Source organism: Natrix helvetica, assembly GCF_964273705.1.
Source record: "Natrix helvetica genome assembly, chromosome: 2".
Classification (NCBI taxonomy): Eukaryota; Metazoa; Chordata; class Lepidosauria; order Squamata; family Natricidae; genus Natrix; species Natrix helvetica.
Window position 1 is genome coordinate 211,897,253 of NC_138552.1, and position 18,750 is coordinate 211,916,002.

The 18,750-nt window shown below is 39.0% G+C and overlaps 1 protein-coding gene across 1 annotated transcript in view; it reads left to right on the forward strand.

Moving 5' to 3' along the window:
* Nucleotides 1-1,710: 1,710 nt before the first annotated feature.
* The window catches only part of MAP3K4 (mitogen-activated protein kinase kinase kinase 4), a 120,296-nt gene continuing 103,256 nt past the window's right edge, over nucleotides 1,711-18,750 (forward strand). Inside the window, exon 1 of the mRNA XM_081943457.1 lies at nucleotides 1,711-2,119. The gene's annotated coding sequence lies outside the window, so the exon portion shown is untranslated. The remainder of the gene's footprint in view (nucleotides 2,120-18,750) is intronic.

Below are 18,750 nucleotides of genomic sequence, written 5' to 3' on the forward strand. Positions count from 1 at the left end.
TCAATAACTGAATAGTACCGGTAATGAATGATGATTTATAATCCTTAAATGCCTGGTTCATGCAATAAGCTAACCCAAAACCATATATTAGCTTAGCTGCTTGTAGAAATGAGATCATAATTCAACACTACTCAAGATCATTAAACTCAACTAGTGACTAACCTGTATAATATCAGGATCTATTCACAAGTTATCTACTCCTAATACCTTTTGGGCATTAAACACAAGCATTTATTTAATCATTTATAAAATGTAGGTCCCATGTTTTCAGTTTTTTCCTTTTAATCAATTTTGGTATATTTCACATCAAGCCAGCCCCATCTTGGCACATGTTCCATAATCCTAGAAACCATGTCCAATGTCTTTGGCGATTATGGTAGAGTACAGGTAGTCCTTGACTTATGACCACAATTGAGCTCAAAATTTATTTTGCTAGGCGGAAAATTTGTTAAGTGAGTTTTCCTCATTTTACTACTTTTCTTGCCATTTTTGTTAAGTCAATCACTGCAGTTGTATGCCAAGATGTATATGGCTTGGTGTGAAATGTACTAAGATTGATTCGAAGGGGAAAAAATGAAAATGGTGAGAATTACATTTTATAAATTAGTAACGTTGTTACTAATCAAATCTGGCTTCTTTATTGACTTTGCTGGTCAGAAGGTCACAAAATGTGATTCCATAACCCCAGGACGCTGCGACCGTCATAAATAGGAACTCGTTTTCAAGCATCTGAATGTAAATCACATGACCATGGGGATGCTGTAATGGTCATAAGTGTGAAAAATCGCCATAAGGTACTTTTTTTAGTGCTGTTGTAAGTTTGAACGGTCACTAAATGAACTGTTGTAAGTTGAAGACTACCTATAGCAAGCTGTAGAATGTTACCCCTGTTGTACAATCTGAGGCTTTGGCAAGGTGACTTATCGTGGATCTACTGCATTAAAAAATATGGTTTCCAAACTGTCTAGAAAAACGTATTAAATACTCCACTCAATTACTACATTACCTTCTGCTAGAGAAGCAGCTCAGGTCAATCACAGGTAAAGGTAGTCCTCAACTTGTGATCACAATTGAGCCCAAAATTTATGTTGCTCTGTGAAAAATTTGCTAAGTGAATTTGTCCCCTTTTACGACTTTTCTTGCCACACTTGTTAAGCGAATCAATCATTAAATTAGTAACATGGTTGTTAAACGAATCTGGGTTCTCCATTGACTTTGCGTGTCAGAAGGTTGCAAAATGACTCTTGAACACTGCAGCCGTCATAACTGGGAGTCAGTTGGCAAGCACCTGAATGTAAATCGTGTGTCCATGGAGATGCTGCAACGGTCGTACGTGCGAAAGATGGTCACAAGTCACTCTTTTCAGTGCGGGTGTAACTTCGAATGGTCACTAAATGAACTGTTGTAAGTCGAGGCCTGCCTGTATTTAGATCCAACCTCCGTCCGTCTGTCTGTCCGTCCGTCCATCCATCCCTCTGCAACAGGGCTGCGCTTTGAAGAGCGCCCAAAAGAGGGCAGCCTTCTCTAAGCGCCCGTTGGCCTCTTTTTCCAAAATCATCCCATCGGCGGGAGATGCTACGATTTGGAGAAGCCTCTCCCTCGGGGCCGCGCCTTCTCCAGCGGCGCCTCACGCTGGCAACCCGGTTGCTCGATCGCCTCCTTTCCGCCAAAACAAGAAGCGGAAGGAAAAGGAAGGAGCCCCAAAGTGGCCGCGGCTTTTCTCCCGCCCTGGAAGACGCGAGGTAGGAGGTGCTGAATTGCGCAACCCCTCGGCTCAGCCAGAGAAGCCGCTGCCTTCCGACCGAGGCCGCATGGAAACATCGCGGGCGACTTTTCTCCATTGTTCTCCGGTCTTTCCCGAACGGGAAGACTATGGGTGTAAAGCCAACGCGGCAGCGGGTTTCCAGCAGCTCTTCTGATCCTCGGTGGAAAACTGGATGATTAATGGATGCAAGTTAAGGCGTATTTTACTTTCGTCATCCCTCTGTAATTGGTTTCTTGGGAAGAAGCGGCCCGCAAGAAAAGTTTTTTACTCTTTTAATACTCCGGGGATCCTCGCCGTCCCGTAAAGACTTGGGCTGCTACCCTAAACGCGCTGGATTTGCAACTTTCGAGGAAGGTAGGCAAAGGAGATTTGGCTGCTTGTAATGTAGGCAGCAATCCCGTGGAGATACCCCATTGCGTCCAGTGACACATTCCTGTATATATATATATATATATTTATTTATTAAGAATTTGGAACAGAAGTTAAAGCGAACAAGAACTAATGCAAAGTTTAAAATGAAAGAGTCAAGGAAAAAGTCGCAAAAAGACAAATTAGAAGTCACTTTGGATTTCGTTTACAGCAGGTATAATTTACAAATACAAAACTACCTCTAACTATGGTTATGAAAACAAACACCCTTTTTTTTCTATTGATTTTTTGACTAATCATCAAAAATGCAAGTTGTCAATTCATCTCTTTCCCCTTGCATCTGTCTACTTTCAAGGAAGAGGGCTCCTTGCTCTGTCCATCAACAGGCATTTTAGCCATGCCACTTTTCTTGGCATTACTGTTTTCCTCCTTCCTTCCTTCCTTCCTTCCTTCCTTCCTTCCTTCCTTCCTTCCTTCCTTCCTTCCTTCCTTCCTTCCTTCTTTCTTTCTTTGGAAAAATTGTTGTGTTGGGGAATAGGTAAGAGTTCACAGGTGAAAGGGAATATCCCTTAGGCCAATTGTCAGGTAAAAGCTTTTTCTGGCATACCCTCCCCATCATGTACTTGTCACTTTATGCCATGACTCATCCCTTATGATGGCTCTTGGCAACAGAATAGTTTCTGCAGAGGCCATTGTAGGAAAACCTTTGTTTTAATAGGTAATGAATGTATCAGCCCTTAAATACAGAAAGGGCATAGCAACAGCTTCAATTTGATTTTCCAGAAATATGTTATCTGTAAAGCTGCTTATATATATGTATGTTTGTGTGTGTGTTTGTGTGTATTTCATAAGGGAAGCATTTGCATATCAAACGTTGCTGAACTAAAACCCATAAGCTAATTATGAACCATTTTGAGTAAGTATGCTGTGAATTTAGTCCAAACCTAGGTACCTTTTTTCTGGGAGTTCCTGGGGTTTATTTTAAGATTATTTGCTCCAAAAGTAGACTTGCACTTTAAAGATAAATTGTTGTGGATTTGCTGAGGATTTGGTGCTATTTTTATTTGGCTGCTGAGCATATTAAAATCTAGCTTGACTTTCTTTTGTGTAAGCATAACACATATAAGCAGTATTGTAGGTGTAGAGCAGGGGTGTCAAACACACATCGTCACAGCGGCATCACGTGACTTATAGGGCCTTTCCCCCCTTTGCTAAATCGGGCGGGGGCATGGCCACCATGTGACGCATCCGGCCTGTGGGGCGTGAGTTTGACAGCCCTTGTGTAGAGTCTTTTTTTCATAAAGATAATTGAATGGAGTTTCTAACAATGTGCAGGATTATAGTCTGGTCCCATTGATACTTTTTTCAGTAAAGTTCCACTTTGTTCAATAAAACTTGCTTCTTGGTAAATGGGAATGTCCATAGGACTGAAACTGTACTGTGCACAAATATTTTAGAAGTTGCAGAATTTAAATCTTATTTTAAACACAGAGAGAGCTGGTTAAGGATATGATGCTTCTAATAGTCAGTTCTAGCATACAGATGTTATCAGCAAAGTTAAATTACCTTTACATAAACACATATTTACATGTCCAGATTAGATTGCTAGGTGCCTGGATTACTTTGAGAACAAAGGAAGGCTGGGCTGTGTATTTGGTATTAAATCTTGTTTGGCACTTGGAAGAAGTGATAGGTAATTGTTAAGATGATGAATTTGGATCATTATACATTTTATACCTAGGTTTGCTGCATTTAATTCTATTTATCACATTTGTAACCATCCAACTACTGAGTTTCTAGAAGATGCACGTTTTGAATTGGATGTCTTCTAATCCATATGTCATTCTTGTTATGCTCTGTCTTTACATTGCAAAGATAATTTGCTGTGGCTGGCTGTGATCATTTGCTGCGGCTAATAGGATCTCGTATATCACTCAAGAGTTCTTAGGAAAGGGTCAAAAAGTCATATGCAGCTGACAGGAGGTCTTGAAGATTGATCTCCTGGCATACTCAAAAGCCCACTGTTCATTTACTCCAGCACATCATATAGTTTACTCTAATTGGACAAGATCTGTGTATATGTGCTGGATTCAAAGATCATGCTAAGCTGTGGTTTGTTTTAACCATGGTTTTATGAAAAACTCCAGTTTATATATACTGCCCCATGATAAACAGAGGTTCACAAATCATGCTGAGCCCAAACCAAAAGTCCACGTAACAGTTCAGCATGAAACCAGCTACTGCTGCAACCATGGTGGAACTATATTATGTATTCAAGAACTATGGTTGCTGAAAATTTGTGGTTAATACACATACTGGAATACCACATTAAGTGGAGCAATATTTGCTTCTGATGGGTTGGGAGGTGTTTCTGCAGAAAAGCTGTCATTTACCATAACTCAGGTATGTATGAACTTTATGTAACAATTGTTGAATAATTTTCTAAAGCAGCCTAATTATGGACTAGATAGCTGAAACTGAACAATGTTCTATTAATTCAACTCATACTTTAGTATGATTTAGTGTGATGGCTTCGTCAAAAAACCATTGTTAGCAAATAAATGTATTAAATTCCTGGTGACCAAGTTCTCATCCTCTGAGGAAAAGTTGAAAGTGTTAGATATAATTAGCTAGGACAAAAAGGCAGTGTGATAAGTTTATGTTGAAGATAGCACAGATTTTATTTTTCCCACATTTTGGTAATAAAGCCCAAGCCAGTCTGATGAGAGAAAACTTGATTTGTTGAGTTTCTATCTTATTTTGGTAGCACAAATATATTGCTATAGTAACCTAGGAGACTCAGGTCGGTGAGTAAATTAACATACCTTGTACTACATAGCATGTGAGAAAGATAAGATATGGCAATGAAGTAGTACTGAATGTAAAAAAAAAAAAGCTAGCCAGAACATAACTGTTAAAAGGAAAATAAAAATCTATATGTAGACTTATATTTTTGTCCCATGAAATAAATATGAAGCAATCATTGGACATGTAAAAATGCAATCCTCCACATTCTCTGAAGCAAGTATAGTATGTTATCAGGATGTAAATGAATAAAGGCTTTCTTGAATCAAGCTGAATTCCTGGCGACATTTATGTTGGTTTCTCAGCTGCAGTATAGAAAATGTTCCATTCATTGCAAATTAGATGTCCTTCATCACATGAACTTAAAACTATTTCCCATTCTTTCCCCAAATAGCTGACATTTTATTCTACTCAGTGGAAAGAACCCTGGGTTCTTTGTAGGAGGTGGAAAAATGCAAAGGGAAACTAGAGAAATTGGACTTTAAGACCACAAGACTGATTTCCTCTCGCTTGCAGAAACCCAGATGTAATGTTTTTGAAAAGGTTTTTTAAAACATATCCTCCTCTCTGCCTGTTTTCAAGCATCACAATTATTGCTAAACAGTACAATATTGACCCTTTTGAAGATTAACGGATACTTCTCAAAGTGGGTTAAACCACAAAGAAGTCACTGTTTCATTCTTGCAGATTTCCAAATTGCAGCCTCTTCTTTGTGGATGTATACTCTGTTAAATACAAGAACAGAACAAGATAAAGGATTTGTGTCTGTAATTAAGCTTATTGTACAAGCTCATGCCTGTTATGAAACTGCTAGTCCTTGGTTTTTTAGTCTTCATCCTGTTTTTGACTACTGCACTGTGCGTCCTGCACCTCCTTCCCCTTTCTTTAATTTTCCTGACATCTGGAACAGCTTTTTCTTCATGTTGTTTAGTTCTTGTGTTGTTTAGTTCTTTTTCCATTTTTATAAAAGCTGTGTTAGTTCCCTTAGACTCAGTAATTGAGCAAAGGCTCAAAGATACAAGCAGCCTAAAATTCCACATCTTAATACAAATACATCCAGTAGAATATCCTAAGAAACAAAGCATAAATGAAAAATTAATATATACACATGTTGTTTCTATGCAGTCTAAATTTATTAGCACTTCTACAGGATTTGTAGATTGATTACAGAGAAAAACAAGCCTCTTCAATTTGGATGTCATTTTGTAGCAGCTTAATTAAAAATCCTGATTGCCGTTTAGAGCCCCGTCCCCTGAATATGAAGTTGGTAAAGAGGAACAGCTTCTTGCCTGTGATAGTACCAAAGTCCCGCTAAAATTAAACTTGTGTTTTGCTTCTGCCCAATTTCTTCCCTTATTTCCAACTAGTGTATTCTGTGATTTCTGAAGTTTCAGGATATCGATTTTTAAAATGGGATCCTTCTGAGGCTGAGTTCACTTGAACCCACCTTATTACCTTAATATATGGGTTCTTGTTGCCTAATGTTGCACAAAAATATTGATTGTAATCTTTTCCCCTACTTCAGATCATATTCATGTTTTAAGTTTTCAGCATTAAAATGATTACAATATGAACCTCGAGAACTGAGGTTTGGAAACAGAGACATGCTTGTTTATATTCACGGGATTTGGGAATTGGATTGATAACACATTCGGCATGTAGAGCATGCAACTGGATTCATAGTATACTTCACTTGGTATGTAGAGTTCAAGCACCCTTTCCATTCCATTTTAAGTGAGAAATTTTCAGTGAGATAGGCCTGCAGCATAGGATTTCATTTAACATTAGTCTTCAATCACACAACGGGAGATCTTGGTACTTAGACCCAGCCGAGACACCTACCTAATATGGAGCCAGCATTTGTGAGCCATACTGTCAGTGGTGCCCTTGAAACAAATGCTCTTTAAATTACTTTTGTAAGTCGCCTAGAGGCACTGAGAGTGAGTTGGGCGGCCGTATAAATGTTCTTAAATAAATAAACTTTGGACAGTTGTTCCTGAGTCCTGTTCTACCTCTTATGGGGCGCAGTGGTTAGAATGCATTATTGCAGGCTACTTCTGCTGCCTGCCTGCTGTTTAACAGTTCGATTCTCACCGGATCAAAGCTGACTCATCCTTTCGAGATTGGTAAAATGAGGAGCCAGATTGTTGGGGGCAATAGGCTGACTCTGTAAACTGCTTAGAGAGGGCTGTAAAGCACTGTGAAGCTATATATATATAAGTCTAAGTGCTATTGCTGCGTACCCACTCCAGGTCAGGAACAGATGAACCTGTCTTGTACAACATTGGACAATTTAGCTCAGGTTCTCCCTGACCCTGCCTTCCATCCATCTCATATTAATGTTCTCCATCAGTGGTCAGGTTGGGTATTGGTGACAGGAGCTGTAGAGTCCATGGTGGTCTCTTGAGTTTGCTTGCTTGCTTGCAGGCATTTCATTACGCAAACGAAATGCACTAATGCGTGTGCATTTCCTCAGAAAAGAAAAAAAGTCTAAACCTAATTGCTGAACTGAAAAGTAATGCTCTGAAAATAAATAATAATAATAATAATATCCAAGCAATGCACACAATATGGTAAAGCTATTCATGAAACAATGTGAAGTTTAGACAATTTGTTTCCTTTAAGACATTGTATTGTATTGTTACAGTCCTGTATATTTTATCCTTTCTAAAATGTAAACATCAATGTAAATTGATGTTTACATTTTAGAAAGGATAAAATATACAGGATAGTTATAGTTATTTTCAGGTGGCTCAAACAAGAACACACCAATCACTCAAATTTGCTTTTACTTGTGATTATTTGTACAGGTAGCCCCTAACTTACGATCACAATTGAGCTCAAAACGTCTGTTGCTAAGTGAAATAGTCTGCCCTGATAGTCTTCTGATATATTGATATTGTAACACCAAGAATTCCCAACCAGCATGACTATCTGTTAACAGTCCCAAAACAACTGGAAAATACCAGATAGGTGCAGGCTAAGCTAGAAATATGGGAAATCTGTCAGGGAGGGAAGAGGATACACCAGTTGTTAATGTTATGGCAATACAACTGCATGAGCTGTTCTTTTCTTATGTAGGTTGCCTCTTTGGTGTTTGCATGAGTCATTACTCTAGACTTGCCTTCTTCCAGTCAGGAGGCATGCCCAGATCAGTGATTCATCCCAACATGTTGGAGGTAAGAACATGGGAAGCTGAACTGGAGTTGTTCAGACAAACTCTCTATTTAATCCATAATTTGTTTTATCTGACTGACAAAAGCTTTTTGCATTAACTGTTTGGAGAAAAAGTGAAGAGTAGGTGTATCTCCCCAAATTTCACCATTGCTGAGGGTCTTGGATTGTTTGCTTGAGGTTCCTAAAGCAATAATTCATCTTGCTCTAAGTAGTAAGATGCATATGTTCCTTTTGCCTATATTCTTCGCATACAGAGCCTGTCATTAGGTACTAGATTCTTTTTGTTTGGTTTATATTTTGTACAGGGAAGAGAACTTCTAAGAAAGTTGATGTAATGTTACAGACCTCTGTCTGTTTGTGATTAGGTATTCCCACATAATTTCTTTTGAGAAAGAGAGAGGTAGGGATTGCATAAAGACAGGGTTTGTTTAACTGGGGTTTGTTGAATAAACCGTGACTGGCTGTAATCACACATTATGTTAAACCATAAATTTTGGTTAGCAGTGCGCAAAATGGCTGGGTTCACCCAAACCAGTCTCTCTTTCCCCTCCCCACCCTCTCTCATACAGCCACCCATATCCCCAAGGCCAACTCTAGGGAGCACAAAACAAAATAGTTTACAATAGAATAGAATATCAGTGGCTTACGGTTGAACTAGGGTTGAATCCTTAGTGCTCTCTGAGTTTGGTTATTTGCTTGCAGATGTTACGTTATCCAACTAGATAACTTCATCAGTGCTAGTGAGTGTGGAGTTTGCTCGCTGTTTATATACAGTCGTCAGTGTTGATGGAAGTGTGGTTTTGCTCCTTAGTAGTTCCCTGATTGGGATATTGTTTTCTGCTTGATGGTCTAAGCTACAATATAGCTTAATATGTGAATCCAGTGGTATTTGTAACTACTTTTTATTTAATATAAATCATAGCAGCTGGAGTATTTAGAAAGTATTGTCCTTATTGTATTTGTTTTCCTTTCTTTAATAAAGAGGCGAGGAACATATACTGGTCATTAAAAGAAGAGCTTGATCTTCAAGTTGATACCTATTTAACTGGAAGCCTTAACTCTTAACTCTTGGTTGGTGGCTTTTTAGAAATGAAATAAACTTGCCCTGCATGTGATGCCTTTTGCCCAGAAAAGGAATAAAGGAAAGCAAGGAAATGAGAGAGCAAAGTGTGTATCTGGATGTGACTCTAGCTGGTAGGAGGAAACATTCAGATCAATCCATGTTTTATATCTATGACAGCCATTTTATGAATGGGCAGGTTTCCTTCCATAAGCTATTTTATGAAAGCACCACAACTTGATCCCAAAATATCAAATATTCCCATTAGTCGAGAAAGGTCTGGAGCCCTAGTGGAAGCTTCTACTGCTCCAGATTTCTCTTATTTATAAACACATTTCCTTCTGCTTTTAAAACTCGTTCAAAAATGTACTATTATGATAAAAGCTACTGCTTCTAGAGTTGGACTAGAAAGATACAATCATATTAGCATCCTGGAAAATAGCGTTGAACAGAGGTGAGGAAAAGCTGGTCTGCAAAGCAGGAAGACCAAATTTAAATCCTTTCCCAATCCACATGGAAGCTTTGATAGCTTCTGCCTCTAAGGTTGGAAGGATCAAATAAGGGGGCAGATTCAGATCCCTTCTAGTAGTCCCCAAACATCTGCTTAACTAGTTGCGAGAGGAGGGAAATTCTACATGGCACCAAAGACAGAATAAGCTCCCCCCCCCCCCCCAATTTCAGCAGCACAAGCCCAATAAGACTCTGAATGTGGTGGCATCTCCGTTTTTCAGCTGCCGACCGAATCACTTAAGTCCAAGTAAAATCAGTGGTGTTTTAGTAGCAAAATTGTGACCAGGGCTTCAGTCTTTGGGTGGAATTGGGTTCCTTGAAGTCTACCCTTCCTGGAAGAAAAGTTAGAATGCTTATGCCCTAAATAAAATATGGAATTTTAGACTTTGTATAATCTTTTCAATTTATATAGATTTTAATCAGATTTTAAGAAATTTGGGGGAAAAAAGTATAATTTCTGTTCTGTTGTTTAGAGCTGAGCAGTTTGTCATAAAGAGGTTGATCCAAAGGTTAGGGCAGCTAAACTTAGACTGACTCTATCTTAAAATCCCTAATTAGGGAGTTGGATGATAAATAGTTGCATGACCTCATGCAGCCATGAAATAGTTATGTAACTTTGGCACAGAACTTTGCAACCAATCATATCTTATGCCTATTATAGACAGGTTTGTCAGCAATCTTTTTCTCACTGCTAGAAGGATAACACTGGTCCTCTTTAAAATGGTTGTTGAACCCAAGTGAGTATGAATGATGAATGAGTGATGAATGTACATGGAGACTCCTCAAGAGTTTGGTGAGATTTTCCAGAATAATTAGACCAGCTTCTTTTAAATTAGGGTTTCTGTCACTACCATTCTCTCAACTGATTTAATTTTATTGCTCATTTATATACAGATAGATTATTACTGATATTATTTGCCTTTCCACTAAATGTCCATGGTGATTTATAAAACTGTTAAAATGTATTCTTTTTTTAAAAAGAGGAAATTAAAATAAGTTTATCTTTCTCAGACTCTGAAATCAGTTTTATTTGTTTTTGAGAGATAATGAGTGGTTTAGATAGTTTACTCATGGTATGTATCATTGTAAGATCTCAGTTGGAAAGTTTGAAGCTTTGTTTCAAAAACTTCAGCTTTTCTGAATTGGATTCTTCATTGTAGTGATTGTATTTCTGAAATCTCAGCTTTGATGGTCTGAGGTGTAGGAAGAACAGTAGTTTTATGAAGTCAATTCTCAAATGATAGAAATTAGTGTCTTCTGTTCACTGGCTTTTATGACTGAGATCCACAAAGCTCCATTTTAGCTCCAATCTTGCTTAGCATCCTTTGGAAATGATTGCCTAGATTTGATCTTCAATGATGTAAGGATGCTGGTAATAAAAGGTGAGAGAGGCATGCTTAGTTATCCTACAATGGGACATTTCAATTATCCTGGCATCTGGTGAAAATCTAATTCTGATAAGACTTATGTGTCCAATAAATTCTTATCCTCTCTCGTCAGAAAAGGCAAGAAAAAAACAGAATCTGCTATCTTTTTTAAAGTAAATTTGGTAATGGTCAGTGGTGATAAGACAGAGCTTCTTTATTCTTATTGTTTATCTGTCTTTTCTCAGTAGGGAAAATAGTGCCTAGTTCACTGTTGTGCCCTTGAGGAAAGGAAGGATATTGAGCTTAAGCTAAACAAGGAAGAGGGTAAGAGAGATTTTTGCTAATTTAAACTAATTTATCTTTCTCAGACTCTGAAATCAGTTTTATTTGTTTCAACCCAGGATATTGAATGAACTAGCAGACGTGATTATAGAATTGCTGTTAGGAATTGTTGAGAATGTGTTAGATTGGCAAGGTCCCAGAAGGTTGGGAAGAGCAAATGTTGTCCACATTTTCAAGAAAGGAAAATATAGACCCATGATTTTATATCTATACTGGGCAAGATCCTCAAACGGATTATTAAAAAGCATTTGTGAGCTCTTGTGTAGGCATGCTGCAATTAACAGAAGACAGTCTGGGTTTCTCATAAACAAATCTTGCCAGACTAACTTCACCTCTTTATTTGTTAAGTACAGTAATTTAGTAGAGCATGAAATCCATGGACACAATACATCTAGATCTCAGTAAAGCCTTTGACAGTCTTTTGCAAAACTCTTTGTTAATAAAATGGGAAAATAAGAGCTAGAGAGAAGATTCAGAAAGATCCAAAACAGGTTGGAACAGTGTGCTGAAATGAAGACCTTGCTGACCACAAATTAAACATGAGCCAATGGTATAAAGCAGCTGCCAGGAAGACAAATATTATTGCAGGATATATTAATAGGAGCATAATGTCCAGATCATGGAAGAAATTGTTCAGTTCAATTGCTCAATCTGCCCTTATCAGACCCTATTTGAAACATTTTGCTCAATTCTGGGCACCACAATTTAATAATAACCATGATAGATTAAAACAAGTTCCGAAAAGGACAGTCAAAATGGATCTTGAAAATAAATCTTAGGCGAAATTGTGAAAGAGTCTGAAGATGTTTAACTTACAGAAAGGACTAAGGGCCGATATGATAGTAGTCTTCAAATACCTGAAGGATTACCACACAGATGAGGTAGTGGATTTATTCTCTATTGCCCCTAGAGAGTTGAACCAGAGACCACAAGGAAGGAGTTTCAGGCTAGATATCAGGAGGAACTTCCTGCCTCTACAAGCTGTTAACCAGTTGGACACACTGACATATGAAGTGGTGAGTTCTCCTTCATTGGAAGTTTTCAATCTATTATAGCTTTATATTGTTTATGTTTTATATTAAATATATTGTAAGCCACCAAGAGTCCAGTTAGAATGAGGTGGTGTATTCATTGCAAATAAATGAATAAAGATGTTGTAGTGCAGTGGTGGGAAATGATGGCCCCTTTATAACTTGTGGACTTCAACTCCCTTCCACTCGAGTGGATCCTACAGAGAAGAGACAATAACCACCAAGGTTCCTTCCGTACTCATATTTGTCTGTCTGTCTGTCTGTCTGTCTGTCTGTCTGTCTCTCCCCTCTCTCCCTCTCATATTTCTGAGTCTAGACATTTGGTGGACATCCTGTTAGCTTACCAGGATCAGTGGGAAGACTAAAAACCCAAACTTAGATTATTCAATTTACTAAATGTTCTCTTAGGATTTATAGCCAACCTGGAAATGAATTTTCAGTTTGTTGTGGCTTCAGTTTGCACTTCTCCCTAAATAAAAGGTTTACAGAGTGGAAATGTGCCAGTGTCTAGCTTTGCCCTTGCATAACCATGTAGCAGCAATTTCCCATTACTTTTGCATAAATTCAGTTACTGTGTTGACTATTTTCCTGGTAAAACAGAGGTTGCCTTGGTAACTTCTTGCTTAAATGACTTCAATACATTCTCTGTAAAGATGCATTGGAAAAAAGCTGATATTTTTGGTGGGAGCTTCTTTTGAACTTCAATTGATGCAAAATGAAGATTTGCATCTTCACAGCACTAAATCTTTCTGGATGACCTTTTGAATTTAGGCAGTTTTCTCATAGTGATTTTGCGTCAATGGCAGGAAACTCTTCTGCCCCAGGAGTTGTTTCCTTTCTTGATTTTTAATAGAAAATTTGTCAAAACGGAAGGATTTGCTCCATCTTTTTGCTCTCACTGAAAACTTCTTAATTCTCTTTTAATCATCTTCAGTGCTGTGAAAAAGCGCTGTGCAATTAAGAAGGTAGACAGACTCTCCCTATCCCAGATTTTAGCATGGTTGCTGACTACCAACATCCAATAATTCCTTGAGCTGACAGTGGAATTAATATGTGATTTAAGACATCGTGTTATGGTGCTGAATAATCTTACAGCTGAGCTGCACAGCCTGCTTATCATGATTTGTAACATTCAAATCAAAGACAAAATATTTTGGTAGTCTCTTATGTTTTTTCTCCCTAGACATTTATTGCATATTTATTCTTTCTTAGAATTTGTCAAGGGATCTAGAGTTCGTAATTTTCCACATAGAGTCTTTCCAACTTTTTTCATGTTCCGAGAGTGGAAAGTGGGGGATGCTAAACAGAATATGTGTTCAGTAAGTTTGGACAGTCATCTTTTGAAAATACTCCTTATATCCCTTCCTGTTATTCCCTTGTGCGGATTTTGACCTTAATAAGCTCACAGTGGTTATCAAATCAGTATGTCAAGGTTTAAGGAAGGTCCCAAATCAGCGAACAGACAACAAATGACTATGTGAATACAAAAATAAAAGCAAACTGTACTGTTATAGATGAACATGCAGGTCCTTTTAATATAAAGAAACCTTAGCCACTTTCAGCAGTTCATACATAGACTGGCAAATGCTGTGATAAGTAACTCTTGTTAAATGAATTAGTTACAATGAGTGGAGCTTCATCCTTTCTGGATATGCCTTCCTGTACTGAAGCCAGTGTGAGCTGTGAGTGTGGTATTTGGATTCAAATGTTTTTCAGGTACGAATCTTATAGAGGATCTAGGACCAATTACAGGTAGTCTGTGACTTACCATCACAATTGAGTTTTCTGTTGCTAAGCAAAGCAGTTAAGTGACTTTGGCTAATTTTACAATCTTTCTTGCTGTTGCCACAGTGAATCATGGCGGTTGTTATATTAACAACACGGTTGTTAAGTGAATCTATCTTCCCCATTGACTTGGCTTGTCAGAAGGTCGCAAAAGGTGATCACATGACCCTGGGACACTGCAACCATCATAAATACATGCCAGTTGCCAAGCAAGCGAATTTTGATCGCTTGACCATGGAGATGCGGCAATAATTGTAAGTGTGAAAAACAGTCATAAGTTACTTTTCTCCATAGTGAGGGGGAGGAGAATCCGGACTGGGTTAACCTTGTCCTCTCATTGATTGGACTGAGTCAGATAAGCTCTTTGGGCATGCCTACTGGTACCCAGTTTGTTTGCTTGTTTTGTTTGTTTGCTTTTATTGGATTTATATGCCGCCCTTCTCCCAAAGGACTCAGGGCGGCGTACAACATTAAAAAACACACATCCCCAAAGTTAAAAAGAAATTAAATACATATCCAAAAAAAACCAAACCGAATTTATAAGACAATACATTTAAAAATGAGTTAAAATTAACAGGCCAGGCCGGCTTGCTGGAAAAGCCAACTTTTTAGGGCGCGTCGGAAGGACCGGAGGTCAGGGATTATGCAAAGCTCCGGGGGCAGCTCATTCCAGAGGGAAGGCGCTCCCACAGAGAAGGCTCTCCCCCTGGGGGTCACCAGCCGACGGCACCCTGAGGAGGCCAACTCTGTGGGATCATACTGGACGGTGGGAGGCTACTGGTGGCAGAAGGTGGTCTCGCAGGTACCCTGGGCCTAAGCCATGGAGCGCTTTAAAGGTCATAATTAATACCTTGAATCGCACCTGGAAAACAACCGGCAACCAGTGCAGGCCGCCTAAAAGGGGTGTAACATGGGAGCACCTAGGTACCCCCATGACAACCCATGCGGCCGCATTCTGGACCAGCTGAAGCCTCTGGGTGCTCTTCAAGGGCAGCCCCATGTAGAGAGCATTGCAGTAGTCCAGGCGAGAAAGGACGAGGGCACGAGTGACTGTGCACAGAGCATCCCCATCCAGGAAGGGGCGCAACTGACGTACCAGGCAAACCTGGTAAAAGGCCCCCCTGGTCACAGCCGTCAGGTGTTCTTCTAAACTAAGCCGCGTATCCAGGGAGGAGAGAACAGAAAAGGAATTCTGTTTATATTTAGTTATAAATAGAATTTTACCCACCTCTTTCAATTATCTGGCCTGGCTCAATCGTAATTATTCTTATTCCTCCTAACTGTTTTTAAATTGTATTTTAAACGTTAAATCTTAATTTTATATCGGGTTTTTACAATTGGGGTATCTTAATGCGGGTCTTTTAACTGTCTATATGATGTAAATTGTTTACCTCCTCCGAGTCCGTGTTTTGTGTATCTGTATGTATGTTCTGTATGTACGCCTATGTGTTTTATATATTTTCTGTGTCTTATATGCCCCATTGTACGCCGCCCCGAGTCCTACTTGGAAAGGGAGCGGCTAATAAATTCAAATTTATTATTATTATTATTACTGTATTTTTTGGAGTATAGGAAGCACCTATACTTATACACTTATCCGTCTTATACACTGTATACAGCATTTTTTGTCTCCCAAAACCCTGCCACCTTCACCAAAATGGCCGTGCATAGCCTTTAGGAGGCTTCCAGAGTGCTCCTGGGGGCTGGGGAGGGGAGAAATTAGTGAAAAATGGGCCGTTTTTTGCTCAATTTTGCCGCCCAGCCCCAAGGAGCACTCTATAAGCCTCCTAAAGGCTATATATGCCTCTTTTTTGACAAAAAAACAGGCTGTTTTTTGCTCGTTTTGGGGGGCCCCAATCAAAAGAGCACTCTACAAGCCTCCTAAAGGCTATTCATGCCATTGGGGGGGGGGGGGAAACGGGCCCGTTTTGTGAAAAACTGGCTGTTTTTGGGAGGTCTGCAGAGTTGAACAACTTTTTTTTTTAATTTGACTCTTTAAAATCTTGGTGCATCTTATACTCCAGTGCATCTTATACTACGAAAAATATGGTACCTATCTCCATCCATTGAACTATCCATTTTTTTCCTTCCTCTTTATCTCAACTCATTCATGCTTCTTATTCTCTCTCTCTCTCTCTCTCTCTCTCCTAAAAGTTTAAGGTCTTGTCAGCAAAGCTTTGGAATCAGATCTTTGATATTTATAGCATAACGTTTACATGACTTTATCTGCCAATAAAAATTAGAAACAGCTATTATATAAGAAGGCAAGATGTACTGTAATTTATAATAGCTTTTCAAGACAGGAAGTAGAGGCAAATTCTTCAGCTGGCAGAAGAGAAAATGAAGCTCAAGAATTCTCTGACCTTATGGTACTATGTTTTAAAGTCTCCCAGAATAGCAGTGACTTAATAGCACCCAGATTTGAAGTGGAGTAAGGTGAAGGTGTTAAGACAAAAATATCTTTTCTGTCAAAGGTTTTTAATGTAGGCTGAGATAAAATTTTGCAGGTATGGCAACAATAAGCTTTCAGAAAGAATGTGTTACAGCAGAAATGCCTAATTGAAGAAAGATGTATTTATTCATTGAGAGAGAGACAGAGAGAGACAGAGACAGAGACAGAGAGAGCGAGAGACAGAGACAGAGACAGAGAGAATAGCTTAAATAACTGCAGGTGTTTAATAAATAGAAAGGACTATTAAAAATAATAATACAGGTTGTCCTTGACTTACATCCATTCATTTGTAAGTGTTAGAACAGCATTGAAAAAAATGACATGACCAATTCTTGCAATTTCGACTGTTGTTAACATCCCCATAGTCGTATGATCAAAATTTGGGCACTTAGCAACCGGTATTTATTTACAATGGATGCAGAGTCCTGGACCACGTGATCTCCATTTGCCACCTTCCCAGCAGACTTCCAACAAGCAAAAATCAGTGGGGGAAGCTGGATTTACTTAATGACCATGTGGATTCATATAACAACTGCAGTGATTTGTTTAGCAACTGTGGCAAAAAAATAGTAAAACCAGGTACGACTCACTAAGTCGTAACAATTGTAAAACGATTTTATGACTTTGCAGTGGCCATTAAGCAAACCCATTGTTTGCCATAGTGCAGTTTTGCTGGAAACCAGAAGTAAGTGTAAAACACAGTCGTGAGACCGGGGGTGGTGATGGTGGTGGACGACACGACGACACTGCAGCCAGCCATAAATGTAGCCATGTTGCTGATGTCTGAAGTGGGGTCATGTGACTGTGATGGGGGTGTGGCTGTCAGAATTTGGATCCTGGTCATAGGTCTGCCTTTTCAGGTAAGTCATACCTGAGTGGTCATAAATCAAGGACTACTTTGTATATGATATTGCTTTATAGAATGGACCTGCAGAATGTCTATTTTGCTGGATCTAGTAGGATGGACAAGATTACAGTTAATCCTTGACTTGCATCCATTGGGGTAGTGACAACTTGAAGTTACAGTGGCAAGGAAAAACGTGACCTATGACTGGTTTTCACACTTTAGGACTCTTGCAGCATCCTCATGGTCACCTGGATCAAAATTCAGATGCTTAGCAAGGGGTTCATTTTTTATGTCGGTTGCAATGTCCCGAGGTCATGTTGGTCATCTTTTGCGGCCTGACAAGCAAAGTCCATGGGGAAGCCGATTCACTTAACAACCATGTTACTAACGTAACAACTGCAGTGATCCACTTAACAACTGTAGCAACGAAGTTCATAAAATGAGACAAAATTCACTTAACTGTCACACTTAACAATAGAACATTTGGGCTCAATTGTGGCCTTTGGTGACTACCTGTATTGAAAAGAAGAGGTAACCTGGCTATGTGCCATGTGGATAATAACAAGCAGATAGAATTGTATCTGGAAGGCTACTGGAAGCCAGGGCAGCTGGATGGTAGTGTCACATGGGTGAACCTTGCCCAATGGTGCGTATGTCACGGCTTTCTGCTGAAGAAGCTTCTGAATGTTTTAGGTCATTCCCACGTAGAGTCCATTGCTGAAGGGCAAATGGGAAGTGACTAAGCATCATATATTGTTAAATGATTTTAATGATAGGTAAATTTGTTTTAATTATATTAAGTTTTATATCATATTCTGCAGTTCGCATTTTGTTGTAAAACGCTTGGTGGGTTCGGAAAAGCAGAAAAGTGGGTTATCTATTTAATAATAAATAAATACATTGAGGCGGCAGTTTATGGTATTCCAGATATTTCTGGACTGCAATTTCCGTACTTCTTAACCTAGTTGCAATGCTGACTGAACTTTAGAAGAGTCAAAGGCCAATTATATCCTGAGGGCAACTCATCAGCTGTCCCTGCTGATTACATACACACACACATGGCTTGCCACCAAAACCAATGTGAACTGTTGCTATCTGGTCAGAGAACATTGTGTGACACTGAGCATAGTCGGTCCTTGGGCTTACTTGCCTTTTTTATTTAAAAAAAAAAAGAATAGTGCCATTTGAACCGTTTCAAAACATGCATTGGATGTATTATCTTGCTATTCCACCAAGTCAA